The 25,535-nt window shown below is 46.0% G+C and overlaps 1 protein-coding gene across 2 annotated transcripts in view; it reads right to left on the bottom strand.

Moving 5' to 3' along the window:
• The window catches only part of SNX10 (sorting nexin 10), a 75,303-nt gene extending 51,226 nt beyond the window's left edge, over positions 1-24,077 (bottom strand). Inside the window, exons 1-2 of one of the 2 annotated variants that reach the window (XM_047849354.1) lie at positions 23,880-24,077; positions 21,039-21,186 (exon numbers count right to left, since the gene is read on the bottom strand). The gene's annotated coding sequence lies outside the window, so the exon portion shown is untranslated. The remainder of the gene's footprint in view (positions 1-21,038; positions 21,187-23,879) is intronic. The other variant, XM_047849352.1, reaches the window with a different exon arrangement.
• Positions 24,078-25,535: the final 1,458 nt, after the last annotated feature.

The raw sequence follows: 25,535 nt of genomic DNA, 5'->3' as shown, positions 1-25,535 counted from the left end.
CAGGTTCTTTGTGAATATATCTGGATTGAAGCAAAAGCCCAGATTTAACACTGGTTAAATCGTTACCTTCACAAATTTGAAAAGCGTAAGCTAGCTGGGAGAATCATCATGCCCATTAACTAGCCCTGTCACGTGGTTCTGGGCTGGGCACTGCTCTGCATGCTTCAGGGGCACATAAGACAGGACTCCATGCAAGTCAGGCCAGGATTTACACCTTGACCCTGACCAGAATACAGGGTTACTGACTTCAAAGTCTAGAGCTCACACACCCTCCAACCCAGCATCCCTACTTCTAGGAAGGGATTTCTGAGAAAAACTGGCACCAGTTGCAAAGTCCCATCTGTGAGGCTGTAGCCATGTTTATTAACTGGAGAAACGGAGACAGCGTGAATGCCCGTTAGTAAAGGACAGATTGAATAAAGTAAGGCGCATTCATGGCATACCTTGCAGTTGTTCCAAAAGAGGGGATGGGATCTGTAAATGCTGAGATAGGGGATTATCCACGATCCACAAAGTGGGAACAACAAACTGCAGAATGATATGTAGTGTGATTCCATTGTTCAAGCGTGTACATTGTCAAAAAGAAAACCATAGGCCCAAAATGGAGTCACTTATACAAGGCCACGCCACCAGCCGGGGGGGGGGGGGGGGGGGGGCCCTTAATGACTAACCTAAATGCAGTTTAAACCTCCCCCAGAAAGTAGTCTTAACCGGTCAGTCAGGAATTTTCTGGTCAGCACTAATGAGATAATCTGTTACAAGGGCCTCTTGGTCCTACTCCTCCACTCTCCCCACAGAAAGAAGGTAAAATAATCTGCAGGTAATACCCCCACTCTTCCCAAGGGACAATGGCTTTGCCTGAAGCAATTTTTTTCTTTTCTTTTGCTAACAACTTCCCTGCCCTACCCTCCTTCCTATAGAAACCTTCCATTTTGTACAGTTCCTTGGAGCATCTCTCTACCTGCTAAATGAGATGCTGACCCGTTGAATTTAATTTTTTAACAACATACATGTGTATACACTTAAATGCCCAGTGATGCATTGAAAAAGATTCCACAGGATATGTGCCAAAGTGAATGCAATGGAGGTGTATGGGGGGGGGGGGGGGGGAGGGGGAGGGAAGCACTTTTTTTTTTTTTTTTTTTTTTTAGTTTATACACTCCTGGATTGTTAAGAACTCTCATTGTTAAAAATGAGATTTTTGTGATTTGAAAGTATTTATGTAAATATATATAAATATATAAAATAAACCGGAGCCCCTGGGCATCTCTATTCCTCTTTTGCTGAATCAGAAGATCCCAATTACTAGGAAAGGAAACACGGCCTGGAGAAGTGAACACACCACTTTCTCCAGAAGTGTGTAAGATATTTCTCCCTCCTTTAGCTGACACATCAGGCCAGATTTGTATTCAGTTCCGATCCATCAGAAATGATGAGGGAGCCTGAGGCAGGCTGAGGGGCAAAGCACAAGCTAGGACCCCCACCCCCACCCCGCCCCCACCCAGGTGGGACATGTATGATATTCCTTGGACACTCCAGGCTACCCCAAACCTGGAAAGGACAACAAAACAAATGGTTAAACTGGTAAGAGTCTCCACCAGTTTGCCAGAAAAAGGCAATCCCATCATAGCCTAAAGTCCAGGAACTCCCTGCTGTCTTAATGTTCATGCTTTACTGGAGGGAAAAACAACCTTAGCTTGACAATAAATAGCTAGGCTTCCAGTAAGTCTTTTGCATGTAGAAGTCTCTTTGGGAAACTCCCCCTCAGACTTTATCTCCCCCAACTCCATTAAACAGTCACCACCTCCCCCCGCCCCACACACACACACATAACCCCAGTGCAACTCTTCCTGCCAACAGGTCCTGTCCCCATGCTTTACTAAAATCACCTTTCTGCACCAACAACGTCTTCAAGAATTCTTTCTTGGCAGTCGGCTTCGGACCCCACGAACCCCCCATCACCCCAAAACTTCATCAAAAAATAATTATTATTTTTTTAATTAAGAGAGAGAAAGAGAGTGAGCAGGAAAGGGGCAGAAAGAAAGGGAGAGAGAGAATCTTAAGCAGACTCCATGCTGACTGAGCCCCGACAAGGGATTCGATCCCACGACCCTGGGATCATGACCTGAGCCAAAATCAAGAGTCGTACAACTCAACTGACTGAGCCACCCAGGGGCCCCAACAGTTAATTTCTGAAGCAAGATTCGCATTAGCAGAAACACAAAACAGGAACTGTAGAGCAAATCCACATGGTTTGAAAGCCAGCCCGGCCCAGCCCGAACAGGCTCCAGCTAAGTCTGTGGCCAGTATCAGGCACTGACAGCCAACAGCTTAACTGGCCAAAGTCTCAGGGGTACGTCTTTCCAACTCCACCCACCTGGTCTACACCCATTTCTGAATATATCATTTATCTCTAATTCATCCTTCCCTTGCTTCCAAATGGATGGGAAGCAGTCCCCAAATAGTTAAGGCAGTAAAGCTATTAACATAGGAATTGTGATACAGATATGGTAAGAATGAGGAAAAAGTAAAAAGGTCATTTTAAGTATAAACTCCTAATACTTATTTAATTTTGGGTTGAAGCATATTTAATTTTGGGTTGATATACACTAGGGCTCCTTAAGATCTGTACTGTAAAACCAGGGAATATAACAATCAGGAAAATAATCCAGAAGGAGAGCACTACATTCTCCACTTCTACCGACTCAGTAAATAAATCTGAATTCAACAAGCTTCCCCATGCTCTTCAGAGGACACGGGCCTTTTTCTAAGCCTTTGTCTTAATTCTCATATAAGTCTAATCGAACTTCTGGCACATACCTAGCTTGCTGACACAGCAGCTTAACAATCCTCGATAACCAGCTCAAAAGGCAGCATGGAAGTGTTTAGTGCTCATACTTAGAGCCATTCACACCTGGATTCAAATCCCAACCATTCCACTCATGGCTGTGTGACCTTGGCTGAGTTACTTAACTTCTCTGGTCCTCCATTTTCTTATAGGGGCAAAGAAAGGATTCTTTTTTTTTCAACGTTTATTTATTTTTGGGACAGAGAGAGACAGAGCATGAACGGGGGAGGGGCAGAGAGAGAGGGAGACACAGAATCGGAAACAGGCTCCAGGCTCTGAGCCATCAGCCCAGAGCCCGACGCGGGGCTCAAACTCACGGACTGCGAGATCGTGACCTGGCTGAAGTCAGACGCTTAACCGACTGCGCCACCCAGGCGCCCCAAGAAAGGATTCTTAATAGTGCCGGTTTCGTAGGATGAGAATTAAATCACATAATGACTTACTGCGTTTACCAAGTATGCAATAAAAGTTAAGTGTGACCAATGGCTGAATTCTTGGCACCTTTTTCTTCAAAATCTAAGAACAATGGAAGATGCAAAAAATTGTATATTTTCAATAAAAAGCTCAATTGGATGGCTGTATATGCATGTATATGTCCCGGAGCAGAGAGAGAAAAGCAAAACTTGCCATTCACAAAGGATGCACAAGACCACTGCATCTTTAGCTATAAAAAATATCCATGTAAAACTATAAACACTGCAGCAAAAATCAACGGCCAAACAGAATATGGCACTGGTACAGAAAATACGCATTAGCCTAGCTATTCGTGATCGACTGTCACGAGAAATAGAAATGGAGATGTGATCTAACACTACTGTGTCTTAAAATCCTAGTCTATTACAAATGCTTCCCAGGCAGCCCCATTATGAATGTGATTTCACACCAACAGCTCTGTATGAGCCGAATTTCCCACATCTTAGGTGCCAGGACAGTTGGCCTGGTTGAAGACCAGCAATAAATCTCCCTTTAGGCTTCCATTTTCAAGTTAAGTATCCTCAGGTATTCAGTGGCTCTTGATAACCAGGATAAAAAAAAGATGTAAACAGGTACCTTTTCAGAGTCTCCAAATGAGCAGAAAACACAGATAGTAATAAAAATAGCTACCATTTCTGAGCGTCAACTATGTGCTGGCATTGTGCTGAGTATATTATGTGCACTGCCCCGTTTAATTCCTAAAATCACCCATTTTATAGATGAAGAGGTCAAGGCTTAGAGAGGTGAAGCAGCTTGCTCAAGGTCACCAACTTGTCCAGGGGCAACACTGGAATTCAAACCCACCTGCCTAGTTAATCACTACTCACTTTGCAGATCTCGGTTCCACTCGCACCAACTCCCTCCAGCAAAGTCAAATCCCCTACTTCCCTTGCACCATTGTCTTCCTCTGAAATTCTGATCACAGTGATATTTGTACCCTTACTTGTGTCAATACTGAATTAATGTCTGTCTCCCCACCAAACTGTAAGCTCAGGGATAGCACAGCTCCTCGCTGTGCTTGTTGACTTAGGGTCCCTGACCTCCTACCCCAGTACCATGCACATAATGGGTTCTCTACAGACATTTACACTGATTGTGCAAAAAAGTGGGGAAAAACAGTATTTAGAAATCAGCCAGCCGCTTGGGCACTGCACCAAGCACAGGCAGTTCAGTGTTCGTCCGTGTGTGGGCACTACAATGCCACCTGCCCATTCTGAGGGACAAGATAACTGGAAGAACCAGAATAAGCAGAACTGGAGGATCTCAAGCACAAAACCTCCCAGGGGTGAGACATGGTTCTATCTTCCCATCTGAAAGAGGGCAGTACAGGAAATGGACTCTTCATCAACCCAATTAAGAGATTATTAATAATAAATCAGGGTGGCTCAGTCGGTTAAGCGTCCGACTTCAGCTCAGGTTGTGACCTCACGGTCCACGGGTTCAAACCCCATGTCGGGCTCTGTGCTGACAGCTCGGAGCCTGGAGCCTGCTTCGGTTTCTGTGTCTCCCTCTCTCTGTCCCACCCCTGCTTGCTCTCTCTCTCTCTCAAAAATAAATAAAAACATTTAAAATAATAATAATAATAAATCATGCTTCTGATTCATTGTGGTCAACTCTTTCCACTGCATATGGCTTAATTCTGTTTTGACACTTCTTTAATTAAATTCTTAAAGATTTTGCTTTTAAGTAATCTCTGTACTCAATGTGGGGCTCAAACTCACAACCTTGAGATCAAGAGTCTCATGCTCCAGCCAGGCGTCCCCTCTGTTTTCTTGCCCCCCCCCATTCTAATCTGCATTCTATTCCCTTCCTTGAATATCTTTTTTTCTCAAATACTTGAAGCAGAATCACATCCCATTCATAGGCTAGTTTCTTAACACTCAGCTACGAAACCAAAAGCAACTGGAAATAAAGGAAACTATATACAAAACAAAAAGCAGTTATTGAATCTCAGCATTTCTTTGTAAGGCACTGTCACAAGGAAAATCCCAATGGTTTGAGAGTAAAATTTTTTTGTCTTTTTTTTTTAAGTAGGCTCCACGCCCAACATGGGGCTCAAACTCACAACCCCAAGATCAAGAGTCGCGTGCTTTACCAACTGAGCCAGCCAGGCACCCTTGAGCAAAATCTTTTAAGCAAATCATATAGCACCATCCCATATTATACTCCATTCATAATATTAAAATGTTAAATGGTAGAAGCATTAAGTCCTTCACGAGACTCGAAAACACATCCAGAGCAAGCTATTTTAGTCCAATAAGATAAAAAAGGAGCAACTTTTTTAAAGAGAAAATTACATTTGCTACCTGTCAAAAAATCAGGTTTTTTAAGGGCTCAGGATCCGATTATCAGTCTGATGATAGTTCTAACTTTGTAATGTTTTTTAGTTTTATATCACAGGTGAACGCTGAGCTTTAAGAGTATGGAAGAGGTGGAGACAATCCGGAGAGGGGGTTTTGTTACATAAATGCTCAGGAAAAAGGGGGAAAAGGTTAACTTAGTCCCACTGGCTTAGCAGAGCCCCAAATTCATGATAGGTCTACATGATCTAACCCTTTTTTAACATGCAATCTTACCCTGTGATCCAGCAACTACATTACTAGGTATTTACCCAAAGGATACAAAAAAATACACCCTGATGCTTATAGCAGCATTATCAACAATAGCCAAACTACAGAGAGAACTCAAATGTCCACTGACTGATGAATGGATACAGAAGATGTGGTACATACATACTACGGAATATTACTCATCCATCAAAAGGAATGAAATCTTGCCATTTGCAATGACGTGGATGAAGCTAGAATGTATTATGCTAAGCGAAATAAGTCAATCAGAGAAAGACAAACGTCATATGATTTCATTCATATGTGGAATTTAAGAAACAAAACAGATGAACACATGGGTCAGGAAAAAAAAGAGAGAGAGAAACAAATCACAAAAGATTCTTAATGATAGAGAACAAACTGAGGGTTGATGGAGGGAGGGAGGTGAGAGATGGGCTAGATGGCTGATGGGCATTAAGGAGGGCACTTGTTGGGATGAGCACTGAGTGTTGTTCGTAAGGAATGAATCACCGAAGTCTACTCCTGAAGCCAATATTGCACTGTATGCTGACTAAAATGTAAATAAATGTAAGAGAAAAAAACACGCAATCATTACAGGTATAGAATTCCCCCGAATATTCTTTTCAGAGACTCACAGGTACAGCAGGTTCTCCGGGCCTGGCAGAACAACCAACCGTGAAGAGCCCAGTTATGCAATGTCTTAGTCAAGGAAAAGTGCTGCCTGTGAGGGAACCAATAGCCCTGAGGAGACAAAACACCAGTGTACAAGTTCTAACACCATCCAGTATCTACTAGAAGGACCAATTCTAGAGAGCTGCTGTGTGATATGTACTTATCGTTAACAATACTGCGTGTCAGTGGCACCTGGGTGGCTCAGTTGGTTGAGTGGCCGACTTCAGCTCGGGTCATGATCTCACGGTCCGTGAGTTCGAGCCCCACGTTGGGCTCTGTGCTGGCAGCTCGGAGCCTGGAGCCTGCTTTGGATTCTGTGTCTCCCTCTCTCTCTCTGCCCCTCCCCTGCTTGTGCTCTATCTCTCTCTGTCTCTCAAAAATAAATAAATGTTAAAAAAAAATTTTTTTTAAAACAATACTGTGTAGCATACTTAAAAATCTGTTAAGAGGGTAGATCTCATATTAAATGTTCTTACTACAATAAAAAAAAAATGATCAGGTATCTGCTAAGTGGTTTTCTAGTTAGCCACACATGAAGGCTGAGAGAGAGAAACTGCAGGGTCCCCAAAATGCCCCATGCATGGAGGTTCTTCACGCCTCTTCTGTGCATGTGCGCATGCACACACACACACACACACACACAACTAGCTTCTTCCTCCTTTTGCCAGTTAACTTCTACATCTTGATTCCTATGTGTGCTTCACATATCTTTTTAATATAAATACTAGGCCCTTTCCCAAGATGCAGCACAGTGTATAAAAGAAGAAACAGAGGGGCGCCTGGGTGGCTCAGTCGGTTAAGTGTCTGCCTTCCGCTCAGGTCATGATCTCACGGTTCGTGGGTTCAAGCCCCGCGTTGGGCTCTGTGCTGACAGCTCGGAGCCTGGAGCCTGCTTCGGATTCTGTGTCTCCCTCCCTCTCTGCCCCTCCCCTGCTCGCTCGTGTGTGTGTGTGTGTGTGTGTGTGTGTGTGTGTGCACGCGCGCACTCGCTCACTCTCTCTCTCTGTCAAAAATAAATAAACATTAAAAAATTAAAAAAAAAAAAAAGAGGTTCTGTTCCCAAGTGTGCTACTACCTGGGAGTAGACTCAGTCCAAGCCAGTTTCCTCAGCAGAGGAAGGGATGAAAAACTACAATCCTGATCTCAAGGGCCCAGTACAAGCCCTAACATGACAGTTTTAAGAACTATGTGTAGCCTCTGCTCTGAATGAAGTAACCCACTGCCAGACTCACGCACGACCATTGGCATCTGGAGCTTCCTCAGAATCTAATTTTAAGCAACTCAAACTTCTTTATCACAACAGTCCTAAATCTCCAGTGACCCCTCCTGGCAACTATCATGAAGTCAACAGTGACCAAAGCTTCTGTCATTTGCTGCAGAAGCCAAGATCCTCTTTCCTTTCCTGCACAGGACTGGGAAGCAGCCCTGCGTCCAGGGGGCACACCTGTGCACTCACCTACCAGGCAGTGAGAAGGCAGTGAAGTTGGCAAGGCCAGGCGCCCATACAAACACCGCCCAGATGCCAGCTGAAAGCCCCGGCAGAGGAAAGAGAACCTCCAAGGCATGATTAAGGGAAAGGAAGAGCAAAGCACTCTCAGACATTTCCTAACCCATCACGCTATCACCCAGAAACCCAGGAGACCTTGAGCCCAAACTGCCGAGTTACTAGAAGGCCTCCACCTTAGTAAAACTGAAGGCTGACATTTACAATCACAGCTTGGCCAGGGTGCCTGGGGGGCTCAGTCGGTTGAGTAACTAACTTCAGCTCAGGTCATGATCTCATGGTTCGTAGGTTCAAGCCCCACATCGGGCTCTGTGCTGACCGCTTGCTCGGAGCCTGGAGCCTGCTTCAGATTCTGTGCCTCCTTCTCTCTCTGCTCCTCCCCCGCTTGTGCTCTGTCTCATTCCATCTCTCAAAAATAAATAAATAAATGTAAAAAAATTAAAAATGAAAAAAAAAAAACAAACAAAAAACCAATCACAGCTTGGCCCCATCACGGACATTACCATGTACCCATAAGCTGTCAATACATATGCTTTTGTCTCTTGTTTGTGATCTGTCCCCACAAGAGTAGGGCAGGCATCGCACCTGTTCTATCACTAATTTATACCTGCTGCTTGGCACAGTATCAGCCACGATGTCGGTACTCGATCACTATGGAACAGATGAGTGAATGAACAAATGGATGAATGATATCCTAGTCACAACAGTCCTCTGAGGTGGGGCAAGTATTACGGTCTGTTTCTCAGATAAGAAGAGACACCTAATGGAGGTGATGACTTATCCAAGGACAGGCAGGCCTGGGCATTTCCTCACATGATCATAATAAATCCACTCATTAGCCCCTACCTGTCCCTTTGCACAAGTTCACTCACTTATCAGATAATGTAGTAGAGAAGAGGCCTTGGAAGACTGACACTCCAGCTTGTAAATTCTTAGGAGACAAAAGCAGGAGTGAGAGGAGGGGCAGAAGGATGAGATAAGCCAAGAGCACAGAGTTGGGGGGGTGAGGGGGGATGGGGAGGAAGGCCAGGCGGGAATCCCGTATTTCAGCGACAGCTCCCTGAGAGGCCCTGGGCATCCCCGAGTCAGCAAGAGGAATCTGAGCAGCTATGAGGAAAGAGGGATTTCCAAAAGGCAGAGGTTGAACACACAGGACACAAGGACTAGGCAGTCGGGTCTGGAAAATCCAGATTCCCATTTCTGCTTACAATGCTGCACCTCAGGATCATTCTCTCCAAGAACTCTGAAGGTTCTGGTGGCTCATCTGTGCAAGAACCAGCCCTACATGTTGAGAAGACACAGACCCCAAATGGCCAGAAGAGAGCTGGCTTCTCAAAGGCAACAGGGATAGGCTCACCACCGGGCCCAGCCATCAGCCTGTGGGGACTTGCTAAAGCCACACAGCTCAGGTCTCTGCTCCTTTGTCTGTGGGGACACAGAAGAGGCTGAAAACTGGCTTTGAAGAAGCAGGTGACTCTGAGCATCTACACACATGAGAGCCAGCTACAGATCCCACAGTGTTCTCTAGAGACACGGAATCCTGGTGATCCAGTACTGACAAGACACTAGGTGGTGGCCCCGAATCCAAATCCTGCAGGGTGGCCCTGGTAGCAGAGAGGAGAATGAAGAGTGACCATCTTGGTTAGACGTCAGGCTGCTCAGACTGAAGGGATGGAGTAGAGGTGAGTGGGAAGAAGACTCTGGAGTCAGGGCTCAAAAACCACACCTGCCTCCCCTCTTAGAGAAACCTGATCAGCACCCTCGCTGAACTCACTGTCATCCTACCTGCTGAAACCTCTAGGGCACTAAGTGGATGTCCTTCCATCCAACTTCCAAGGCCACCATCATCTGGCTCTATGGTCTGAAACAGTCTTAGTTTCTGCTCCTTCTTCCCACCGGCGATCCCACCATTCAACTGAGAGCCTTCCTCTCCCCAGCAGTGGGCTCGGTGTCCCCAGATGCTCCATCACATCTCTCTGCCTATCTCTGCCCTACCCATCTGTTAGGGCAAAATATCAAAAGCGTACACCTCCACAGCCCTTAGAATGGCCAGAAACTACTCCGAGCACTCGACACACGTTAACTTATTGACTTTGCACAACAGCCTTTCGAAGAGGCGTTATTAAGTATCCCCACTTTACAGATGAGAAAACTGAGGCACAGAGAGACTGACTTTCTCCAGGCCCCATAAATAAGAAGAGGCAGAGCCAATATTCAAACCCACAATCCGCACCAGAGTCCCTCCTCCCAATCAGCAAGCCACACTGCCTCTCACAGCACAACTCACCTGCACCTCTTCCCCGAGCCTTCCCTGGCTCCTTCGTGGACAGCTCCTTGCAAATCTTCATGCCACTTTCCATGTTTGCTTGGCATGGTAATTGACTAGATTCTTGTCTTCTCTTCCCTCCTAGACTCGAAAGCCCATGAGAGCAAAGCTTCGGGGCTATTTCTACATCATCTTTGCACGCATTTCCTATAGCTGCTATAACAAACTGCCATCAATTTCGTGGCTTAAAACAACACAAACTTATTATTGTACAGCTCTGTAGATCGGAAATCCAACACTGATCTCTCTCGGCTAAAATCAAGGCATCTACAGGGCTGGAGGCTTTAAGGGAGAGACTGCTCCCTTGCCTTTTCCAGCTTCTAGAGGCCGCCGGCATTCCTGGGCTCCTGGCCCTCTTCTCCATCTTCAAAGCCAGCAACATATCATCTCTCTGACCCTTCTTCTGGGGGAGCATCTCCCCCTGACCACGGCCAAGAAAGTTCTCTGCCTGTAGGGATCCATGTGATTCGACTGGGCCCACGTAGAAAACCCAGGATAATCTCATCTCCAGGGCCTTAATTTAATCACATCCACCCTTGAATACAAGGAAACATTCACAGCTTGTGGGGATGAGAACACGGACCTTTTGGGGGGCCATTATTCTACCACAAGCTTTGTATATACACTTTGAACACACTGTTCCCCTGACTAGTGGAGAACCGAATCCCCATCAGAAATCAGCTGCACCAGCCCCTGAACGTTTGATTAGATGGTCCTTCCACCGGCCTCTGACTGTGGTGTACATTAGTCTCGTTTCCCCAAAATGGCCAACGGCTCTTTGAAGAGTGTCCTCCCTTTTCACAGCCCCAAACTGTGATAGTGGTGAGCACATAAAGACGTTTAATAACCTGGGGATCAAACACAATGCTGAATCTATACGTAGGTTCAATCCCTACCTCAACGACAGTTTTATGTTCTATTTTTTTGTTTCATACTTATTAATTTTTAAAATGTAACTTATTTCAAAATATAAAATACACGAAAGAGTATAGAATAAAAACTCTCCCTCTTTTCCCTACCTCTTCATCATTTTTAATATAACTTCCAGAGATATTTTACGCATATGCAAGTACATACACGATTCCCCCCCACCCCACCACTTCCTTTTCTGTAAATCGTAGACTCACATATGGCCCTTCCTACACTTCACTCTGTACTTAACAATACACACTGCTCCACAGATATTCATAGACCATTCTTGTTCTCTTTTTGTGGCTGTGTACAACTCCATTGTGCAAATGTACCTTAATTCGTGTTCACCAGCTTGCATGGATAGGCACTCTTGCTGTTAGAAACAGTGAATCCCGTGAATTTATCTGAAGGGTAAATTTCTGCACATGGAATTTCTGAGTCAAGCAAGACCATGTGAATTTTCCACTCTGACAGATACCAGCAAGACAGCCTCTATAGGAAACTAATACACATTCATCAAGCGAGTATGTGAGTTCTGTTTTCCCACAGCCTCCCTAACACGGATGGTTTTCAAAATGTTTTTCTCTTTGTGAATCCCAGACAGGTGAAATGTTATAAATTTCAGTGCAATTTAATTAGAATTTAAAAAATTATTTGTGAGGTCAGCATTTTTATGTGTTTAGGAGCCACTAAGTTATTTTCTATGAATTATAGACCTATTGACCATAAGGGGCCATAAGACCTATTGACCATAATGTACACAAACAGAATTTAAGTTATTTGGGTTTTTGTTTGTTTTTTTTAAGAGAGAGAGAGAGAGAGAGCAAGAGAGCATGAGCAGGGGGGAGGGGGAGAGGGAGAGGAGGAGGGAGGGAGGAGGAGAGAGAGAGAGATTGAGAGAGAGAGAGAGAGAGAGAGAGAGAGAGAATATCCCAAGCAGGCATCAAGCAGGCTTGATCCCATGATCCTGGGATAGTGACCTGATGAGCCAAAATCAAGTCAGATGTTCAACCAACTGAGCCACCAGGTGCCCCCAGAATTTAAGCTTTTCAAAGTTAACTTTTATTTTCTGACGTTCTGACGTTTATAAAAGCACTGTCCCATGACAGTTAGTGAGGCAGGCAACTTACGTGTCTCATTTCACACAAGAGGATACTAATACCCAGAGAGGATAAATGGCCACTGAAAGCCACACTCTGTGGTGCAGACTCAAACTGAGGCTCCTAAATGCCAGAAGCTCTTCTCTCCTCTCCCCTCGACCACCTCTCCTAACACAAGGACAACATCCACGTGCATTGAATCTTAAAGGACATCTCCAAAGTCATTTCTAAATAATTTCAAAAGAAAGTGAAAAGTAACTTTTCTATTCAAAAACAGTTAGGTATTGAAGTGGGTCACACAGCAATCCAATTAAACAGTGACTCATCCTCAAATGCCCAAGCCAATGTTCTCACCAGTTGACAGAATTCCATGTCCTATAGTGTGCCTATATAACCTCACACATTTAATTGAAAAATAAGGGACGTAAAAGTTCCCAGATCCCACGGCTTCTGAGTGGATCCTGAAGAACAGTGCTTCTCCATTTGGGAAAGGGGAGAAGGAGGTACATCCCAATCACAGAGGGCTCTTTTCAAATCGCACAGACCCGAGACTTCCTCATCACCAAGCCCTCGACACCCCACCCCAGAAGGTCACTGCCTGCTCCCTCAACTGTACTGGTGACAATTTTTGAAAACCACTGTTTCAGAGGACAAAGTCTATATCTGCACAACCCCTGTAAAGCACAGCGCTCTGGTTCTCTGACCAACCCCTTGGCTCAACTCTGCACACTCATGGTGCCTAGTTGCCCTACAGGTCAATTCTGAAACTCCCACCTCAGTCCCTTTGCGCCTCTTGTTCCCTCTAAAGCCCCTCCCACCCCGACCTCCCCACCTAACCCACCATGGAGGCTCCTTCCCATCCTGCAGCTCTTGGTTTCAATGCTACCTCCTCAGAGGAGCCTCCCCTGATCACCCACTAAAGCAAACTCCCCCCAGTAATGTTCTACCCTTTTATTTTCTCTTTAGAATTTATCACAATCTGTATTGTTTTATCTACTAATCTATTTTGTTGTTTATTATCTGTCCTCTCAAAGGTCCCACAAGGACAGGGACCTTGTCCAAATCATTCAGGCTTTATAACAGCACTTAGCAGAGTGCCTGGCATATAGTAAGTGCCCAATAAATATCGGGTCAATTAAATTTGACTGCATTACTCCCAACTAATTTTCTCCATGTCTGCACCACCATCAAGTTTCTAAGCGGCCTAACCACGTGGGCTGAGAGGAGGGGCATACAAACACTCCACCTGCCTCTCCTCCCAGCCCTCTCCCTTCTCACTCATGGTCGTTAATCATTCACCTTGGAAGAAAAGAAAGCTTTCAGCCAGCAACAGCCTAGAGGGGACTATCCGAGCCACCCAGTTCTTCCTCTGTCGTTTTCTATCTTTCCTCCTGACCTAACTCCACTGGACTGTAAAAGAGGAGAATGGGGAATAATGTTACAGTTATGCCGCTGATAATCAGAAACTGTAATCAAAATAAAAAATAGCAGACTGCTAACCATGTGTCAGATACTGAAGAGCTTGTAAGATGAATCATCTCATCTAATCCCCAAGACGGCCAAGTATCATTACTTGCATTTTACAAATAAGGAAACCACGCCCAAGGTCGTGTAGCTAGTAAGTGAAGGAGCCAGGATCCAAAGCCAGGTAACCAGCCTCCTCCTTACTCACCACACGGGACCCACTATGTCCAGCATGGCACCTGCACTATCTCCTTAGAAATAAATGCTTAAAAGACAGCAACCGATACACTGGCTCATTAATGTCTCAAATGCTTTAGGAGGTGAGCTGGGGGCAGAGTCCTGTCTGTATATGAACCTGGGAAAGCCTGCAGCCAAACATCTAGATGTGACTTTCTCCTCAGAAAGAAAGAATACTGAGAGAGGTGTGCTGCATTCACATGACAGACCTCTATAGTGTCACTGGCAATAAAGGACCCTCTAAGCATTATGGGGGACAAGGACAAGTCAATTCAATATGTAATCACTGAGCCTCTGCTGTCTGATTGTTACAGGTCTGGTCCTGGTGACGGGTATTTTTTTAAATGGTTAAGTAACACTTTCTCACTTCCACGGCCTAAAGATGCCCAGGCACAGATATGAGACAGTCCGCTTGTAATGCAGAACTCACTGTGTGTTAGTCTCCCCCCCAAAATAGCACTGACAACAAGGCCACAGAAAGAATGGAGAGGCAGAGGCTTCACAGAGAAGACAGGGAGTGAGGAGGCCTCGATGCTCGCATCAGGACAAGCACAGAAAACGGGACCAGGTGATTAAGCAGCAGTACCACGTTCGGAGAGCCAGGAATCCAGCCCCCCAGGAGTGGAAGAGCTGTGTGGGCAGAATACTGCAAGGAGGTAAGTCTAGAAGGGCTCCAAAGGGCATCTAGGATGGGGAAGTCCCTGCATGATAAGAGGAGGATTTGATGGGGCTCTGGGGTGGCTAAGTCGGTTGAGCTTTTGCTTTCACCTCAGGTCATGAGATCAAGCCCTGTGTCGGGCTCTATGCTGAGTGTACAGCCTGTTTAGGATTCTCTCTCTCTCTCCCTCTGCCTCTTGCTCTCTCTCTCTAAAATAAATTTAAAAAATTTTTTTAGATTATATATTAAAAAAAGAGGAGGAATTTGAACGTCGATCCTGCTGGAAGGCAGGGATGACTGAGGAAATTGCCATGATATGATAGCAACAACTCATGCGAGGATGGGGTGGAGGATGGATTGACTGGGAGAGAAATTAAAGGCCATGAGCCTCATCAGGGGGCTGCTTGGATGCTCCAGCCAGCAGAAAACATCATGGACCCAAGGTGGGCTGGGGGGATGGAAAAGCACTAGAAAATAACAAGAAGCAGAACACAGAGGGTGTTGGGTGCAGTGAAACTATTCTGTGGGATATTCTAATGGTGGACACGTGTCTGACTCGTGTCAAAACCCACAGAGTACAACACCGTGAGTGAACCTTAATGTCAAGTGTGGACTCTGGGTGATGATGGGGGAGGGGATGCAGACAGTATATAGAATCTCTCTGTGCTTTCCCTGAATTCTGCTGTGAACCTAAAACTGCTCTAAAAAACACACACACAATCTATTTAAAAATATATATATCATGAAAAAAACTTGGGACAAGAGCATGATGGAGAAAAGGGAGTCAGTGATGACTCACCAATCAGGTGACCGGAAAAAAGACTGTGGTCACTGGCAGAATGAAGAAGTTGGAAAGGTGTGGGGGTGGGGGGAGGGCGCTGTTTTGAGAGCTAAGAGAGAAAGATGAGGTCGGGTGGGAACAAGCTGGGATGATGTAGGACATCCACACAAAACAATCTTGTTTTGGAGAACAGGTTGGGAGTGAGATAAGAAACGGGTACAGGGATGCAAATTAGAGACAGAAGTGAGCACTAAATGTCCCTCTTTAGTACCAGTGATAAATTCTCTTTCAAAAGGAAAAGCATTACAACACGCTGGAAATGACAATCTTTCCACGAGCTCGCAGCCTCCGTTGCAAAGAACTGCAACTAGGGAGGCAATTTCAGTTACTTGTGAGAAGAGCAACACAAGGAACTGTGACCTACTGGTCAAGTTCAAATCTGTCCAAAGTGACATCAGTCCAGATAGGAAGAACTCGCAAGTTAAAATGAGGGACAAGCAAGAAGGGAGATTTCATGTTTGAGCAAGATTTCCCTTCTGACTTCCCCTAAAAGGAGTAGGAAGGACACAGTGAATGGGAAAACAGTGGAGCTATTCAATGCCAAGCAGCCTGACTGTGAATTCTCATTCTGCCCTTTGCCAGGAGAAAATAACCTTTCTGTGCCTCAGTTTCCTCATCTGTAAAAACAGGACACCTGCCTACTTCGTCGATCTGCTGCAAAGACTGAAGGAACAAACATGATGCCAAGGATTTGCCGTGTCAGCCGCTGTCCCTGTTCATTACGGTCCTAGACTTCTCCAAGACCCCTGAGGAAAAATGCTGAAGTCTCCCTCAATATCACAGAGCACCTGTGCCTTTAAAAAATGTTCTTTAAAAAAAAAATGTTCTTTTCAAGTATCTGTTTTGTCAGATGAAACAGTAATATTTACAGAAGCAGAAAATCTTAGATCTTTATACGGCTCTGAAACTCAGCCCACGTGTGTGAAATGCATACCTGGGCCATTGCCTGCAGTAAATCATTTACCCGGGGATGTCCAATGCCCAACTTTGATCCAAGAAGGCGAAGATAAGCCACATAGAAAGTCCTTTTCAAGTGGGTAAAATACCAAAGTTATTATTCCCTAAATTACTTGCCAAAGCACTGACTGTAATCCAAGGGCATTTTGACGTGTGTTTGTTTACCGACTCGGTTAAGCAAAGTTCTCAAAACAGAGGTCAGTTTTTCAAGGTTTCTCAACTGTCAGGGAAATGAGCTGACTAGGAAAAAACCAGCATCTAGTCTGCACCTCCTTGTAAATCACTGCATTGATTTCCTGGCATAGGAGCTTTCATGCGTGTTTGAGCAGAAGCCCAGATTCTCAGAGTCTGATCATCCATAGATCGCTGACAAAAAGTCTCTGTGTCTCCTGCTGAGATACCAGAACCCAGAGCTATGGTAACACCATCCCCCAACCCATCTGGTGACCCCGGAATGCTGCGAGGATGACTGCCTTCTCCCCTTTTCCCCCTTCTCCCCAGCTCTTCCAAATGCCACTCTATAATAAGGAGAGCTGCTATGTCAATAAGAAAGGGGAAGAGGGGTGCCTGGGTGGCTCAGTCGGTTAAGCATCTGACTTCGGCTCAGGTTATGATCTTGCGGTTCATGGGTTCAAGCCACACATAGGGCTCTGTGCTGACAGTTCAGAGCCTGGAGCCTGCTTCAGAGTCTGTGTCTCCCTCTCTCTCTGCCCCTCTCCAGCTCATGCTCTGTCTCTGTCTCTCAAACATTAAAACAAAAACAAAAACAAACAAACAAAAAAAACCTTTTAATTAAAAAAAAAGGGGGGGGGGGGAGAAAATTACCACCTAATAGAAAACTCTCTTCTTTACGTGTTTATATTTCTAATTTCTAAGAAGCACAAGTCTCCAATATACAAAGCCCCTTGTTGTGCTCTGCACTTTGAACTGTTTGGGTTTATAAGTCTGAGGAAAGACCTGGGAAGAATCCAGAGTCATGGAGGGAAGAGACTGGAGCTCAGAGGAAAATGAGGAGGGAGGGAGGGAAGGACTAAGAGGCAGAGGGAAGGACACACAAGATGGCGGGTCAGGGGCCCCACCGGCTGACCTCCCACTAACCTAGTTAAGTCCACTGACCCAGCAAAGCACATGGTGGCAGACTGCTCTATCAGCATGTCAGGCCTGACACCAAAGTAAAACAGAGAGAGCAGGTGAGCCTTTCTCCCACTTGCACCCCAGGGAATTGGCAGAAAACCTGGGAAAACTGTGGAATTCCCTGGACTATGGCTGGTGGGTTCTCCCCCAGGTTTATTAGTTCTCTAAGGAACAGGAGGCCCCCAGGTGCCACCTGGGTTAGAAGAGAATGTGCCTTTCTTCCCCAAACTAATTAAACAGTCTGATTTTACTACATAACATCTAATCACCACAGGAATGCACCAAAAGGCAAAGAATGGACATCCACCCCGACTTTGCTCGCACTCCACAGGAGTTCTAACAGGAAAAGGCGGTAAACTGGGAGGGAAAGCAACAAGCCTTAGTGAACAATGCGGGCGTGCCTCCCCAGATGCACCCCACTTCTTTGAAACCAGTCCCCAAAAAGGTCAAGCTGGTATAGTGTGACCCCAGCCCCACCCTCTCCCACCCACCCCACATTCATGGCCCTGCCAGGAGTCTCAGCCATCTGCAGGGACAATCCAGTCCACACCATGGGGCTGGCAAATCCAGGAGACCACACGTTTCAATGTATGTTCTTAAAAAGATTACTCTGGCTGATTTAGGAAACTGGATCCGAGGGGAGCCGAGTGGAACGAGAGGTGTGATCAGGCGCTGATATGAATGTGTGTGGCAGCAGCCTGAGCTAAGGGGGGGGAGCTGGGGTAGGGGGTGGAGCATAGACAGATGGGAAAATGAACTGAGACCTTGAGCTGGCTGGGAGGTGGGGTGGAGAAATGGCTCCCGGTGCTAGCCTGGACACACGAATGGACGGACGGCAGTAATGATTTCTTCAGATGGGCAAGGGAGGAGGACGGGTTGGGTGAGAGTGGGGAGCAGAGGAAGAATCACCAAGAAGTTAAAGAATCTCCAGTTTCTGGGCCGGCATCTGCACAGACACCTCTGCGGACCTGTACTGCATTTTGCATTCACAATGCTGCGTTCTTTTTCGTAAAGAGGACCCCACACCGCTTGAGTGTCAGGCCCCGCAAAACTGGGGAGGGGAGAGTCAATAATGTTGGGCAAATTCACTTAAAATGTCCCTGACACATCCAAGGAGTCAGATTTGATGTTAACTACATAATCCTGGGGCTCACGAGAGAGCCAGCCATCTGCATCAAGGAATTAATGGTTCAAAGTCTCAGAAACAAATTAAACCAGCTTGTCCAGTGTTTGTCATTGCATCTGGATCACGTGGGAATCAAAACAGAATCCCAGGTCTCATCCCAGACCTACTGCATGAGAATATCAAAGTAAGGCCCAGAAATCTGCTTTAACAAATTTCCCAGAGAATTCTAATGCACAAAAACATTTGAAAACCACAGATATACGGAGAGAGTGTGGAGAAATAAAAGAGGATCAGGGGGCACCTGGGTGGCTCAGTTGGCTAGGCATCCGACTTTGGCTCAGGTCATGATCTCACAGTCCGTGAGTTCGAGCCCTGAGTCAGGCTCTGTGCTGCCAGCTCAGAGCCTGGAGCCTGCTTCTGATTCTGTGTGTCCCTCTCTCTGCTCCTCCCCTGCTCATGCTCTCTCTCTGTCTCAAAAATAAAAACATTAAAAAAAATTTATAAAATAAATAAATAAATAAATAATAAAAGAAGATCAGGACAGGCCAAGGGGCCACCAAATGGAGGGGTCAGTGGGAGAGTGGAAGAACAGGGAAGGCAACAAATCACTTATCTGATTATTAACAAAGTTAAACATTTGTGTGTGTGTGTGTGTGTGTGTGTGTGTGTGTGTGAATTACCTGTTAATAGCCTTTACCTGTATTTTTATTGATTATTTTCTTTTCTCTATTGACTTTGAAAACTCCATGCCTTTTATAGATATTGCAACTATTTACTTTGCTAATCTGTCATCTGCCTTTCAACTTTGTTTACGACATCTTTTTTCTTAGTATAATGTTTCATAAAGTTAAATCACTATTTTCCTTTATGCCTTCTGAGTATTAAAGTTGGCAAGATCTTTCCTACTCCAAAGTTATTTTTGAAAACCATCACATGTATGTATATTTTAATGTCTATAATTTGTTTCTGACATATAATCTTTACTCTAAATGGAATGTGCTTTTATGAATGGTATGAGGCAACCATCTCAACAGACTTAACTGTAGTTGATTTTATGTTACTTTCAATTCCTGTCTTCACAATGGAACCATTTCTGGACTCCCCATCCCTGGTCCTACATGATACATTTTGAAATCTGGCTGGATGGTACATTTCAAAATGTATTACCTATTAGGACAAATCTATTTTTCCAGGTAAACTTTATCAATTTGTAAAAATGAAGCAAAGTTAAAGGACTGGCCTAAACTAATAAAGATCTCATGACCTTTCAGTCTTGCTTAGTCACTGGAGCATCAGCCTTTGGCCAGGAGGTGGCCTGACTTCCTAGTGACTCACACACTACACAGAATTCTCAGACTTCACGGAATTTAGATTGAATTTACAAACGTCTCAGCAAAACATTTTCTAACACTACAATTCTACCAAGAGGCCTCAATGGCCTCCTTGCGACTCAATCGGTGCATGTTAGGACTCTTTCCTCACCTTCTCCCCCATTTTTATGCTCCTGCTCATACCTTTCAGAGTTGTTGATGCCCATCCTGAATCACAGTAAAGGGGTTCAGTTTACAACACGATATGCCAAAAGATGCTGTATTTTGATAGGTACTTCCAGGAAGCTTTGCGGGCCCCACACACTGTGGCAGCCTATCGGGTGAGGAGTGAGTCTTTTGACATCTCATAATTTATTCACCTGACACCACTTATTCCAAAGGGAAACATGGGAGTGCGATGGAAAGAAGACGAGACCAGGAAACCCGAGTTTTGGTCCCCTTTCTACTCCTAATTAGCGGTGTCATTCAGATTAAGTTATTCTGCCTTTCCACTGGGTCTCCATTGCCCCATTTGTAAAATGAGATGTCGGGAATAGAACAGTCATTTCTAACCTTTCTTTCCGCCATGGGTGACCCTTTAAGAATCGGAAGTAAGCTGTGGATTCTCTCCTCCAGAATAATGCACTTTTGCACATGAGTATAAAATCAGACATTTTCAGGGGGTTCACAGATCCCCAAAAGCCTATCTCTGTATTCCTAGGATCAAGATCTCTGAGACCTACCACACACTGTTAAAAATACCAGAGAATACCATAAACGTATATAGAATCATAAAACCTTACACAAAGTTGAATCTTTGCAGAACTAAAAGCATCTCCTCTGCAGATAACTGGGAGGAGGAAGTAGTTACTTAGGGAAGAATAAATGAAAGTGCCAGTAAGACTTGCCTTTGATTGAGGCCTGGCTCAGCCCTTTACATACATTCACGGGGGACTGGGTGAGAGCACCCATTCCAGAGCCAGGCTGCCCAGGTCAAATGTTGTCTCCATCATTTACTAGTTGTCTGCCCTGGGCTCTGAACCACAGTTTCTCCATCTATAACCAAAAAAAAAAGAAGGATGTGGGGTGCCTGGGTGGTGCAGTTGGTTAAGCGACCGACTGACTCTTGGTTTTAGCTCAGGCCATGATCTCGTGGTTTCCAAGTTGGAGCCCCACATTGGGGCCCACATAGGGCTGATGGTGTGAAGCCTTCTTAGGGTTCTGTCTCTCCTTCTCTCTGCCCCTCCCCTGCTTGTGTTCTATCTCTCTCTCTTAAATAAAACTTAAAAAAAAAAAAAAAGAAGTGTGAGGGGGTAGAAAGGACTGTTAATATATACATAGATTATTTGAAAAAGGGCCTGGCCTACAGGAAGTCCAAAATTATTATTAGCTATTATAGAAAGGTGGGATACATTTGCTGAGTGGTTAAAATTGTGAGCTGTGAAGTTTAGGGAAGTCTTAAATACCTTGATGCCTTAGTTTCCCCAGAGGTATATGTGCTGCCGAAGCGAGCACAGTTTCCCCAGAGGTAAATAGGATCGGATTCGTAAATTTGTTGTGAGGATTAAGGAGACTGTCACATAAAAAGTCTCTCACAATGCCTAGCACATAGTAAGTGCTCAAGAAATGTCAGCTGTTGTTATTTACAATTCTGGGACGCAAGGATTACCATTGCTTTTTTTGTCTTAATTTCTGAATAAAGGATAAGTCAGACAGGTTAAGTGCCCCCACTGACAGTACCTCAGCTAGCAAATGACTGTGCCAAGACTTCAACGTGGGTGAGCCTGAGACCATAATCTGTAACCACTACCCCGTACTATCTTTTATTTGAACAGGGCTAAGAGAGCATAAATGCTGATTCATAGTTACTGCGTTAACCAAGAGAAAGAAAGAGGTAGGTGCTAACAGTCTAAAATTTGGGATATTCTCCATGGAAGTCAGCCCTGACTTGGCAAAAAGCCCTTCTTTGCCACTCTTAGAAATGAAAGACTACAGAGGCTGGACTCTCATCTCAACCAGTTCTAAGCCTTTTGCAAACTTGGTTGTTAAACCACAGCAGTGACACCAAAAGAGGAAAAAAAAAAAAAAAAAAACAAGAGGCCATTTCACAAACTAGTTTAACTAACAAAGTGAACCCTTTAAAATGAAAGCAGAGACCCTAAGGCTGAAAGAAGATACTTAAGAGTGCTCCAAAGCCACGAAAAACTGCGTCTAGGACACAATCGGCAGCCGTTAATGAATACATTTTTATTTAGAAAAGAATGACAATTCAGATCTATTTTTTGGATACCATTCTCCAGGAGGCCTTCCCCTAAAGTAAAATAAGAGGAAGTTCTCACCACAGCCCAGAGTGGTGGGGAGAGAAGTGGAGTGCCAGTCAAGAGACCCCTGGTGTGGAGCACTGTCACCTGAGCACGCCCCCACTCTTTCAACACCAATTTGCTCACCACTGAACCCGGTAACTGGTAAGGTGGGAACTGAGAATGAAATACTCCGGCAGAAGAAAACAGGACGATGAGTTAAATACAAGCCAGTGCTTGTAATCACGTTTTTCACATCTTCCCCTATTTACTTCTAAATGTATTTTATTTTTGTACCTTTATCCAAAACACCCCCGGTAATCAACCTGAAATCTACCATTCCTTAGAATAGAAATGGCCTTAGGAACAGCCATCCCTGGAAGTGATGGCAGAAATGGCAGGAGTGCTCACCTCACGTGCCTGGTACCTCCCGGACACGGATGGAGGAGCCGGTGGGTTCTCACTGGCTCTCTCCCGGGCGTCCACCTTACACCGCGGCCCAGCTCACCCGCCCCCCACCCCCACCCCCACCCCCGGGGCGGGGGTGGGGGTGGGGGTGGGGGGGAAGGAAAGGGAGTTCTGCATTCCAAGCCCGCCCCTGCCCCCCTCCACGTCCCCCGAGGGTCAGAGTCAGAAGCCCACTGGAATCTAGGCCTGTTTCTGCTTCCATCCGGCTGAAGGACTCCCCTCCCAGGGCCTTAGTTTCCCCGTCCTTAAAATGAAAGGTTTGAAGGAGATCACGTGAAAGCCTCGTTCCTGCTCAAATTTCTAATTCCATCATTCTTACAAGAAAACGTTTCCTGCAGAAATAGACGCCTTTCCTTTCAAGCAGAGCACGCTGCCCTGCGTCCCCGTGACCATTCCCCTCGATAATCTCACAGAAGTATGATGCATCAGAACTGAAAAACAGGCTGTTGCTTTCCCGTGGTACCAAACCCGGTCACCAGTCAACGTGGATTTTCTCTCGGGCCTCTTCCCTCAATCCCGCAATCCCACGAAAACCCCTACCTATCCTTCCCAATTTCTAAACTCAAAGCTACCGTTTCATGGGTTTAAAAAAAAAAAAAAAAAAAAAAAAAAAAAACACCCAAACCCGGCCTGGAGTAAGGTGCTACAGCACTTTTTTGGGCATCCAGGATTCCATCTCCGCCCCACCCTCTCGCCGGGGTATCTCTTCAGCCATAAACCCCTGTATCGATACGTAATACGCTCCATGCCCTCCCCTGGCAAAGAAGCCGACCATTTCTTCCTCCCCTGCACATCCCGGCTGGAAAGGTGGCAGCTCCCCGCTCCAATCCCGGGAGACCCAAGCTCTTCCCGGCCCGCAGGGAACGGCACCTGGGCGCATCGGCCCCTCAGGAAAAGAAAAGGGTGGCCGGCTCGCCCACGGCCGCGGTCCCCACCTCGGCGGCGCGAGGAGGCCTCCCCCGCAGGGCTCCTGTCACTTACGGATGGTTCCTCCGGGCAGGGCCAAGCCGGCGGGCTGGCTGGCAGGCGACGGAGTTTGCTGACTCAAAGGCACAGCGGCGGCGGCGGCGAGCGCCCAGGAGCGCACCCGAGCGCAGCCCCGCGCGCCCCGCGCACGTAGCGGCCCGCGCCCGCGCTCAGCTCCCGCAGACCTCGTGGGGCCGCCGGGCCTCCCGCTTCCGCCGCCCCGGGGCGCCACCGCACCGCCCAGCCCAGGTGCAGCCCGGCGCCGTCCGGGAGCCCCGCCCTCCCGCCCGCGGAAGATGAGACGCACCCTCGGCCAGCTGGGCTGCAGCGAACCGTGCCGCCGCCCGGGTGCGCCGCGGCGCCCCGGAGCCCGCGTTCCCTTTCCCGAGTCCGCCAAACCCGGCTGGGGAGGCAATACCCGCGCTTGCCGGGGCTCTAAAGCTGAAGGTGTGCAAGCGGCATCCTTTGGAATCACCACCTGAAAGCCACCTGGAGTTTGCCAATCCTGCCCCCTTAGTGATGGAAGGATTGATGAATGGGGAGAGAGGGGATAGATAGCGTGACCGACAAGAAAGGTAAATTGTTCATGGTAGAATCTAGGCGGTGGGCACATGGAGTGTTTGCTGTAAAATTCTTTCAACTTTGCTGTATGTTTGAAATTTTTCTGCCAAGGGACCTGAATCCTTCCCCAATGACACCTTGGGCTCCGCCTGAACCACCTGTTTGCACGGAATACCCCAGGGTTCGCTGAAGCAGCTCCTAGATGACTACAGGCCAGAATAATAAACGTAGCCTTATACTTCATTTTCCCAGCACGAAATTACCCGTTAGACGCAGCCAGCTGCAGATTATCATTCAGGGCCTTTCCAGGCCCACCTGAAAATGTGCCTGTCTTTGGGGCGTCTGGGTGGCTCAGTTGGCTAGGCGACCCACTTGGGCTCAGGTCATGATCTAGCAGTTTGTGAGTTTGAGCCCTGCGTTGGGCTCTGTGCTTACAGCTCAGAGCCTGGAGCCTGCTTCGGATTCTGTGTCTCCCTCTCTCTGCCCCTCCCCTGCTCACCCTCTGTGTCTCTCTGTCTCTCAACAATAAATAAACGTTAAAAAAAAAAAAAAAAAGGAAAAACTGTGCCTGTCTATCCTCCACACCTAAACTAACTTTGCATAACAAAACTTCCAAGTCTACAAGGTAGTGTCTTAACATCTTGGATCCTGAACTTAAAGCTCTGAATCTTAAAGCTACTGGTGTTAAAATTTAACAGAATCAAATTTTAAAGATCTTAATTGGCTTTATTCAACTATTCATGAATCTGGCAGCATCCCATGTAGCAGACAGAAAGGAGCTCTGAGGAGCTGGACAATGAAAGATTTTATAGGCAGAAGGGAGCAGAACAAGTAATACTAGGAAAAAGCAGGTTGGTTGTGGCCAGGTTATTTTCCTGGAGGGTTTAGCAGGAGTGTATCAGGCAGATTACCCAGTCTGTGCTGACCAGGTTATTCCTGATTGACTGGTTTAAGAGTCCATTTCTGGAAGATCCTGAAACTGTAATGAAGTCTTAGTTTGGTGAGGTGGGGCCCATTTTCAGCCTGTTGTCTTGTTTTTAATATTGCTATTTAATCTCTTAAAACTGCACCCAAGTCATAATACACAAGTGATGTAAACACGATCACTTT

Source organism: Prionailurus viverrinus, chromosome A2 (assembly GCF_022837055.1).
Source record: "Prionailurus viverrinus isolate Anna chromosome A2, UM_Priviv_1.0, whole genome shotgun sequence".
NCBI lineage: Eukaryota > Metazoa > Chordata > Mammalia > Carnivora > Felidae > Prionailurus > Prionailurus viverrinus.
Note: the sequence above shows the minus strand (reverse complement) of the source record. Positions and strands in the feature narration are given on the sequence as shown.